At 43.9% G+C, this 9380-nt stretch overlaps 1 long non-coding RNA gene across 1 annotated transcript in view; it reads left to right on the top strand.

The window, feature by feature from the left end:
* The first annotated feature begins 3944 nt into the window (after nt 1-3944).
* Nucleotides 3945-9380, top strand: part of LOC146868162 (uncharacterized) — a 67760-nt gene continuing 62324 nt past the window's right edge. Inside the window, exons 1-2 of the long non-coding RNA XR_014966186.1 lie at nt 3945-4582; nt 4675-4790. This is a non-coding gene — a long non-coding RNA (uncharacterized LOC146868162). The remainder of the gene's footprint in view (nt 4583-4674; nt 4791-9380) is intronic.

The raw sequence follows: 9380 nt of genomic DNA, 5'->3' as shown, positions 1-9380 counted from the left end.
TGGTTTCCCCTATGCCCGTCTCCGCTACTTGCTCCCCTTCTCAGCCCGTCCTCTTTCCTCTGCCTCCGGCTGGGGTTTGGCACTTAAGAGGTTGAATTTGTTAGGTCAGGGTAGTTCTCTGGAGGTGGCTCGAAGCATCCAGTTGTCTCACAGGCCTTTGACACTGAAGTCTTACTGGTGTCATTGAAAGAACTTTGACTCCTGGTGTCATGAGCGAGGTCTGACTTCTTCGTCCTGTGATCCTGCCCACGCGTTGAACTTTTTGAGGGATGGTTTTGTCATGGGTCTCACTGTCTCCACCCTCTGTGCCCAGTGGGCTGCCATTCTTGCCTTCCGGGGTTCTGAGGTGACCTCTTTTTCTCCTTTGGTGTCTCGCCTTTTGTGGGGTTTTTGGCTTCAGCATCCTGTTTTCTGCTCTCCTGTTCCAGTCTGGGTTATTCCCTTGGTGCTTCAGGCATTTGCCGATCCCTCATTTGAGCCCCTGTTTTCTGTTGACCTTAAGTTCCTTTATGCTAAGGTCCTTTTTTGGTGACCATTTCTTCGGGTAGGTGGGTTGGTGAGATTGGGGCTTTGCTGGTTTCTATCTTTTTCTAACATGTTTGCACGGACAAGGTGATTTTGCAACCTAGTCTGTTTTTTCTGCCCAAGGTTTTGTCTACCTTCCACTGTCACAAGGATATTGTCCGTCCTGTGTTTTTTCCTGATCCATCTTCTCCTGAGGAGGAGATTCTCCATTCCCTGGGTGTGTTTTGGGCTCTTCGCATCTATCTAGAAAGTACCTGTGATTTTCGGAAGGTGGGAATACATTATTGTTACCTACGGTGTCTCTGGGATGTGTCTCAAACCTTCTTTGTCCATTCTGACTAGGTGTGTGAAGCATGCTGTAGTCTTGTCTTACGAGGCTGCTTTGTTCATCAGGTCTGTCTTCTGCTGGGTTCCTTTGGGTTCCTCATCAATCACAGGAAATCCTCCCTTCGGACCTCTCAGTCTCTGAAGTTCCTGGGGGCCCTCTTCCGGATGGATCTGGGGCTGGTGTTTCTGTCTCCGGAAAGACAATAGACTCTGTTCCAACATCTTTCCTGGGTGCTCTCCAAGTCTCAAGTGTCAGCCAGACTCTGTCTGCGGAGTCAGGGGGAGATGGCCTCCACTGTGCATGTCCTCCCCTGGGTCGTCTTCCTCTGTATCCCTTTTGCATCACCTTCTGCGCCACTGGGATCCAGCTTCTTGGGACTGCGAGGCTCTAATTTCAGTGTCTCCCGCCATTCTGGAGTCCCTCCAGTTATGGTTGTCCCCACACAATCTCTTCAGGTTTTTCGACCTTCTTGCTCCTCCTTACTCATTGTTCCTGACCACTGATGCCAGTGCCACAGGGTGGGGCAGTTCTGTGGGATTCCAAGGTCCATGGCTGGTGGTTCCATTTCAAGTCTCTCCAGTCCTCAAATTGACAGGAATTGATGGTGGTTCGGTGGGATCTACTTTGGTTCATTCTCCTCCTTCGGACCCGGGCTGTCTGCATTTAGATCCATCGACAACCAGGTCATTTGGGCCTATGTCAACCAACAGGGGGATGCGCTGGTCTCTGTTTCCCCTTTCTCAGAAGATTGTTCTGTAGGCCAAGAGGAATCGCCTTTCTCTCTGCAGTTTATCTTCTGGAGAAGGAGAATGGGCCTGAGGATTCTTTCAGCAGGGTGTTCCCCTTGTCTGTGGCCACGTGTCCGTCCCTTCTTCTTTTTTGGCAGATCATCTCCAGGTTCGGCCTTCCATGACTGGATTTCTTTGACGGCCTCTTCTTCCGCAGGTTTGAATCCTTATTCCCTCGCCGTTGGCCTGGGAAAGCAATGGCTTCTCGATCCCATGGTCCCAGTGGCTCCTGTTCGATATTCATCCCTGTCCCTTGATTCCTCAGTTATTCAGGAAGATTCGGTTAGATCGGGTGCAGGTGATTCTGGTGGTTCTGGAGTGGTCCAGGAGACCCTGGTTTCTCATTCTTCAGGGTTTGGCTGTGTGTCTCCCATTGGTGTTTTCCCTATGCCTGTCTCCGCTGCTTGCTCCCCTTCTCATCCCGTCCTCTCTCATTCGCCTCTGGATGGGGATTTGGCACTTGTGAGATTGAATTTGTTGGGTCAAGGTTGTTCGCTGGAGGTGGCTCGAAACATCCAGTTGTCTTGCAGGCCTTCGACACTGAAGTCTTACGGGCATCATTGGAAGAACTTTGGCTCTTGTTGTCATGAGCGAGGTTTGTCTTCTTTGTCTGTGATCCTGTCTGGGCGTTGGACTTTTGAGGGAGGGTTTTGTCATGGGTCTCGCTGTCTCCACCCTCTGTGCCCAGTGGGCTGCCATTCTTGCCTTCCAGGATTCTGAGATGGCCTCTATTTCTCCTTTGCTGTGTCGCCTTTTGCAGAGTTTTTTGTTTCAGTGTTCTGTTTCCCTCTCTCCACTTCCAGCCTAGGATCATCCCTTGGTGCTTCAGGCATCGCCCGGCCACCCGTTTGAGCCCCTGTTTTCTGTTGACCATAATTTCCTTTCTGCTATGGTTCTTTTTATGTGCCCGTTTCTTTGGGTAGGTTGGTTGGTGAGATTGGGGCTTTGTTGGCTTCTCCCTCTTTCTTATGTTTTTGCACGGAAAAGGTGATTTTGCGGCCTAGTCCTTTTTTTCTGCCCAAGGTTTTGTCTGCCTTCCACTGCAAGGAGGATATTATCCTTCCTGTGGTTTTTCCTAATCCATCTTCTCCTGAGGAGGAGATTCTCTATTCCCTGGATGTGTTGCGGGCTCTTCGCATCTATCTAAAACGTACCTGTGATTTTCGGAAGATGGGTTCCCTTTTTGTTACTTATGGTGTCTCTGGGATGGATCTCAAACCTTCTTTGTCCACTATGACTAGGTGGGTGAAGTGTCCTGTGGTCTTGCCCTACAAAGCTGCTCACCATCTTCTGTCGTCTGTCCTGGGGCATTCCTTAGCTGATCCATAAGCTGCGCAGCTATGTTTGTGGTATTTGCAGGTTTACTTCTCTCATACAGGTTATGCCCCAAATCGGTATGACTCTGGTGTCTGTAGGCCAAGGGAAAGAGAAACTATACTCTAAAGAAGCCCTCCCCATAGGTGCACAATGCAGTGTCACTGCAGACAAGACAGGAAACCACACTGACATTCCCTATGAGTGCAAACTAACATTATGAGGCCTACCCTGCGACAATACAAATCCTGCGGAATCCGCTCTGCGCCAGGCTAATTGTGCGCAGTTACTAGACTGCGCACTGCACGAGTCTACCGCGCGCAGTCCTCAAATGTGTGCACTCGTGTTCATGTGTAACCAACCAAGTGCCTCTACCCAGGTTCTGTGTCCACTAGGGAGTACGCTTTCGCCCCCCACCCCCCACCCCCCTCCCCCCTCCCCACCGGACCTCAAAGGCAGGCCCTGGGTCTAATGGTCAATTTCGAGCCTTAGTAGTATGCAGGATTTCATGTGTGCTGGAGTTGAACGAAAATCAGGATATCAGGTTCATATGCAGTCATGGTATGCAGGGCAGGGTTGATTCCCATCCCAACAGTCTGTTTCTAAATAAAGGAAACCTTTTATTTTGTTTTCTGCCATAGATCACTCACCTGTACCTTCATTTAAGTATCTTTGATATAGCGTTGTTGGTATTAGCCAAACTGTCTATCTAACTTACTCAGCTGGATTGATAACTCTCTTACAACAAAAACAAATGTAGATAATTTTACACAAATCACTGCTCTTGGATATTCCAGAATAGCAAAATGTAAACAAATGGCCCGTATTATTTTATGTGTAGAAATGTGGCAACCCTATGAGCAGTAAGAACTGTGCGTGGAAGCAAACCTGTCGTGCAGGGAGCACAAGGCCAGTGCTGTCCGCTTCCGGTGCGTCATTGCCGCCTCACTGGCCGACGCTCCGTTACATCACACAGACCACGCTGAGCGTCATGAAAATCTTTCACCAGACCCCAGCCGCCACCACTCACGGCGCACCCCACGGACCCTTTCTTTCCCCCTGTTAACCTCTCTCCCACAATTACCTTGTGCAGCCCCTACGCGTCTCCTCCCTTCCCCACCACCACTGAAAGTGACCCGACGACAATACTCGCCCACGGCCCTGTTTTTCAATCCACCATGTCGTGCTGCTCAAGTCGTTGCGGCGCTACCCGTTGCGGCCCTCCTCCTTGCTGCCCTCCCCCTTGCTGCCCACGTCGTTGCCCTCCCCCTTGCTGTCCCCCGCGGTGCCCCCCGCCTTGTTGTCCTCCTCCTCCTCCCCGCTGCCCCCCACCTCGCTGCCCCCCGCCCTGTTGCCCTCCTCGCTGCCCAACGCCTTGTTGTAATAATACTAGCAGCTGCACGGACCGTATCTGCTAGTAAGTGCCTAAACCATGCAAGAGCCCCTACGGCATGACCCGGGCGTAGCAAACTCCAAGCGCTACTGTTTCTTGTAATGGTCGCCCTTGTGGCCTTTTCGCACTGACGTCTACTTAACCCGCTACGATCGTCCTTTGGAACTGGTAGACCCCCTTCTCAGGGTCGTCTCCGGGTGTAGACTCACCATTTTCCAGACTCTGATTGCTCAGGTATTTTAAATTGGGAGTCTATGTTGCTCAGGCAGCTAGCATGTGTGCACCTGTATACCACGCTTTCTAATGCCTACTTGCTGTTTATGTAGTTACAGGATTGGACTGTGGTTCCTCGAGCGACCAGGCCATACACACCTCAAGCAGCCCTGTAAGCTGTGACCCTGAGCCTAAAGCATACCTGACAACTGGATGGCGGTGGAAGAGGGTAAGGCCAAGAGGGTGATCCTAAAAAGTGAAATTAAAAAGGATAATGCAGGGTTTCAAATGATGGTTAATTTATGGAAATGTATGCAGGCATGTTGCATTTTGGGAGGGCGCATATTATTGAAAAGTTGGTTCTACTCTTAAATTGAGGGTTAGTTTACAAGTATGATGGAGATGTGTGTGCGACTAAAGTGTTTATACTCTGGAGACTATGGGGGGGAGGCAGCCAGGGTCGGATTGGGATCACAATTAGACCCAGGCGTTTCCAAAACAGTGGCCTACATTCCCAGATCGTCCCATTCATGGACCATCATCTGCTTAGTCTCGTTGAACTAATTTTTTTGAGAAATATTTGGTAATTAAATGTTTGAAAGCTTCTGTAACCAGTGACATTGGTATAACTAGAAGCACTGCATTTTGGCTGGATGGGCAAGGAGAAATAAAGTAGCCTAGGGTCCACAACACTTGATCTGACTAGGGTTGTCATCTGGATGGTATTTTAATGTCCAGGATCGATACGAAACAGAAGAAAATCACCCAAACTCTGTATTTTTTAATGTGACTAGTATATACTTTAAATAGTAAATGAAAGATTAAAGCACTTTGGGGAGACAATTGGCTTAATGGCCAGAGTGGCCAACTTTGAAGCTGGGGAACCAGGTTCGAGTCTGGTGAGGCTTAAGCATTCTGTGGTTCTGGGCAAATCACTTAATCTCTCCATGAATAAAAAAACAAAACAAAAAACAAAACAAGCGTTTGCAATGCATTAGGTCTTGCATTTTCGAGAATTTTAGCTATTGGCATTGTAAATAACAATGCATTTTATTTATGTGTTTTGAAACCTGTAAGCACTGTGTACACACAGTTTGTTTTTATTGTCGTTGCTTACAAGAAGCAAGGCTGGCAGTATCAGTGCCTCTTACCACCCGCCTTGCTTTTCGTAAACAAGGACTATAAGTACAAAGTGCATGTTTACGCACCGCTTGCAGGTTTTCAAAACACATAAATACAAGGCATTGTCATTTACAATGCCAATAGCTCAAACTCTCGCAAATGTGAGGACTATTGCCTTGCAAATGCTTGTTAACAGCAGTTTGAGGCTATATCCTGCATGCCATGTTGTCTGCTGGCCCTTAATTAAAATGCAGTGACTTCCTACCCTTTTTTGCCCCTTGACCCATCTTGAATTCGGTTCAATGATAGAATATCGACACCCAAAATATCCCCATACACAAATATCGAGTCATAAATATCGAGGTAAAAAAATATTGACATCCTAGATTTATAATGGTAAGTATAAAAATATCGGGAAAAAATATCGATGTGAAAAATATCGATGTACAAAATATTGATTTTTTTATATATATAAAAAATAATGTTAAATATATTAAGGAATATTATTAACTTGTAAAGAATTATTTAGATTCAATGTACATTTTAACAAATATAAGAAATAAATGTCATTTAAAAAACTTATAAAAAATGTAATATATATATATTTACTTTAAAACAAATAAACTTAATTTTAATCTGTTTTTACATTTTATAAATATATGAAAAATTAAAATATATATATATATATATACCTATAACATAAAATCCAATTATAAAAAGCATTAAATTATAAATTAAAACATTTAAATATTTAATAGTTTTTAAACTAAAATGTTACACTCCACTGAGTGCAACAGTAGGGAAAATGTTGGATAGCGGAGGGGTATAAATTACTATTCCGACTCCAGTGAGTGCAACAGTAGGGAAAGTGTTGGATAGCGGCGGGGTAAAAATTAATATTCCCATTGGAGTCCATTCAAAATTAAAAACAAACAAAATATCAACTACAACACAAAAGATTTAAAAAAAGAAAACATATATAAAAATATAAAAATTTTACAAAAGATCAAAACATATTACAATGTTAAAAAGATCTAACAAATACCTAGAAAGATTATTTTTAACAAATTTAAAAATAATTTACAAAGAACTATTTTAAGAGAAATTATTTATAATCAAAAAACATTAATTTCATAAATGTAATGTTTTTTTTATTTCCTACCCTATAACACCACACAATTCGCACATCTATTTTTTTAAATTTACCTCTGTAATTAACAACTAATTATCAATTAAAGAAATATAATTATTTAAAAAACACATTAAAACAGATAAAAATTAAATTACGCCCCCAAGCGTTACCCCTATAAAACCGAAATCCACACACAAAATAAAAAGAAACAATTACCATAAATATTTATGAATTGATGAATTAATATTAATGATCAACTGATTATTAATTAATTAAATATAAATAACTTTCCACCCTCTACCCCAATAAACACCACAACCCACGCGCTTGCCAAAAAATTAATTCTGCAGATGAAAGGGAGAAAGTTGCGAGGAAAATAAAGGCGCGCAACAGCGATAGTTAAAGCATGCCATGCTGCCAAAATAGAAAAAAATAACATAGATCAGTGTTTCCCACACTTTTGACTCCTGAGGACCCCCAGTAAGTCACTGCTGGAAGCCAGGGACCCCCAAGCAATTTGTACTATTTAAATTTCAAACATTAAAACCGTAATTCGTGAAAAATACACAAACAAGTGAACACCAAACAATTACTCTAATAGCTAAAGATGTTATTATTTTATATTGAACAAATTTGCAGAAATCCAAAGATTTTAATGGGAAGGTTAGTGATGCACCTCGGCGACTAACTTTCCAATCTTTGCTTTTATTTCTCGGTACGAGGCTCCTGCTCCTGCTAGGGCTGTACTGAAAACCCAAAGCAGCCCTGGCAAATGTTGTCAGGCCAGTCCCTGTACAGTGGGCACCACATACATTTGTCATTATATATTGAATTGTATTATTTTTTAAAGCATAGTAAATGATGACCTTACTGTGTACTAGGATACGATGGTCTTTGTTGGGGGTTCTTCAATGATTACATCACTATCACCCTCCAACAGTGCCTCTTATCTCTCCATAGCCCCTCTGTCACACGTATTGCATTTGTTTTTATAGCATCTCTCATACCAGTGTAGGGCAGAGACAATGAATCATACATGTGTAAATCGGTGTATAGAAAATTTTACATAAGGCAAAGGGGACTTGAAGGTGTAGGATTCACATGTCATCTGTACTGGTAGGCATTTTATAAGAGTGCTTGGTCTGAAGAAGCACAAACTCAGGATTCAGAACATAACACAGTGGTTGGCATTGATGTTAATAATAAGAATGTATTTCTACCCAAATAAACCTTTATTAGCAGCATCAGGAAAATGAAAGACTGAGAGAAAACATAACATACGAACTTGTACCATGCAGTTTGAATGCAGCTCTTTGATGGCCGCTCATAGCTCACGGTGCTAGTTTACAATTGTAACTTATGAACTGCACAGTTAAAGCATGCCATGCTGCCAAAATAGAAAAAAATAACATAGATGAAAAGGTGTAAGCAAAGCCGGCGGCGATGCAGGAAAGCATGTCTTGCCTGCAGTAGGAGAAAATCATTAAAGAAAATAGTGCTCACAGATTGTAAATAAAACATACCGTGTAACAACACAAGTAAAAGGACCAATCCTCATGGGAGGGTACAAATGTAGAAAAAGTGGTGCTAAGGAGGGACTAAAAAGCCTATTTACGAATCAGAAGCCAACATTTACAAAGGACAATGACACAAGCCAATAAAAAATATGGGCGGAGCGTCAAGTCCATACCTGGATACAGCATGTCTCGAAGAAATAGCGCAAGCGTTGCCTAGGCAAGACCTAGAAATTAATGCGTCTGTCTGTAATGCAGCTGGTGCCCATATAAAGTGCTCTGATATTTTGCGCTCCTCAAAATTGCACACATTTAAAAAAAAAAAATGTGTTCTAAAGCCGCCTTAATGATCTGTGACTCATAGTTAAACTAAACAGAGGCAGAAAATACATTTTGAAAAGGAATAGGGACTTTTGTTTGGATAAAGAGTCCTCTTTGATTTTTATTGTCCAGCCTTTGTAAAATCTGCTTGGTTATTTTTTGGTATGTATTTTTTTTTGTAGTTTCATATAGTGTGAACTCGGCCCAAAGGTATTGGAGCAATGTACATGAACACCCGTTACATTACACAAGATTGAATTAATTTTATTTAAGGTAGGGAGAATCAGTGATTTGCTCAGAATCACAGGCTGTTCAGCTCACGCCACGACTCAAACCTGTTAGCTCTGAACATAATGCTGCATCCAATTATTTAAACTCCCAACAATGCCCAAAAGACACTGGGGCCGAGTTAACAACACCTGGCCCCTAGGGAGGCAACTTCTCATACCCCCTCCCCAGCCTACAATAGCCTTAAGGCGATGACCGGGCAGGAGAGGGGCAAAGAAAGGCACACAGCTGCTGCTGCTCCAGGGGGGCACCTGAATCTGATGCTTTGGTGGGGTGGGGGTACACTGCTTCTGGCCCAGCAGGCCACACAGGCAGGGGGCTGAGGTGAGAATGCCCCAAATGCCAGAGCAACACCACGCCCCCAGCCTCATTTTATATCATGTCATGAGTGCCAATAATGCTGCTGCCACATTACAGTGGCCTGGCGCGGACTGGGGAAGAC

Source organism: Triturus cristatus, chromosome 1_2, assembly GCF_964204655.1.
Source record: "Triturus cristatus chromosome 1_2, aTriCri1.1, whole genome shotgun sequence".
Classification (NCBI taxonomy): domain Eukaryota; kingdom Metazoa; phylum Chordata; class Amphibia; order Caudata; family Salamandridae; genus Triturus; species Triturus cristatus.
The sequence above is the reverse complement of the archived record's forward strand: the minus strand, read 5'-3'. Positions and strand labels throughout refer to the sequence as shown.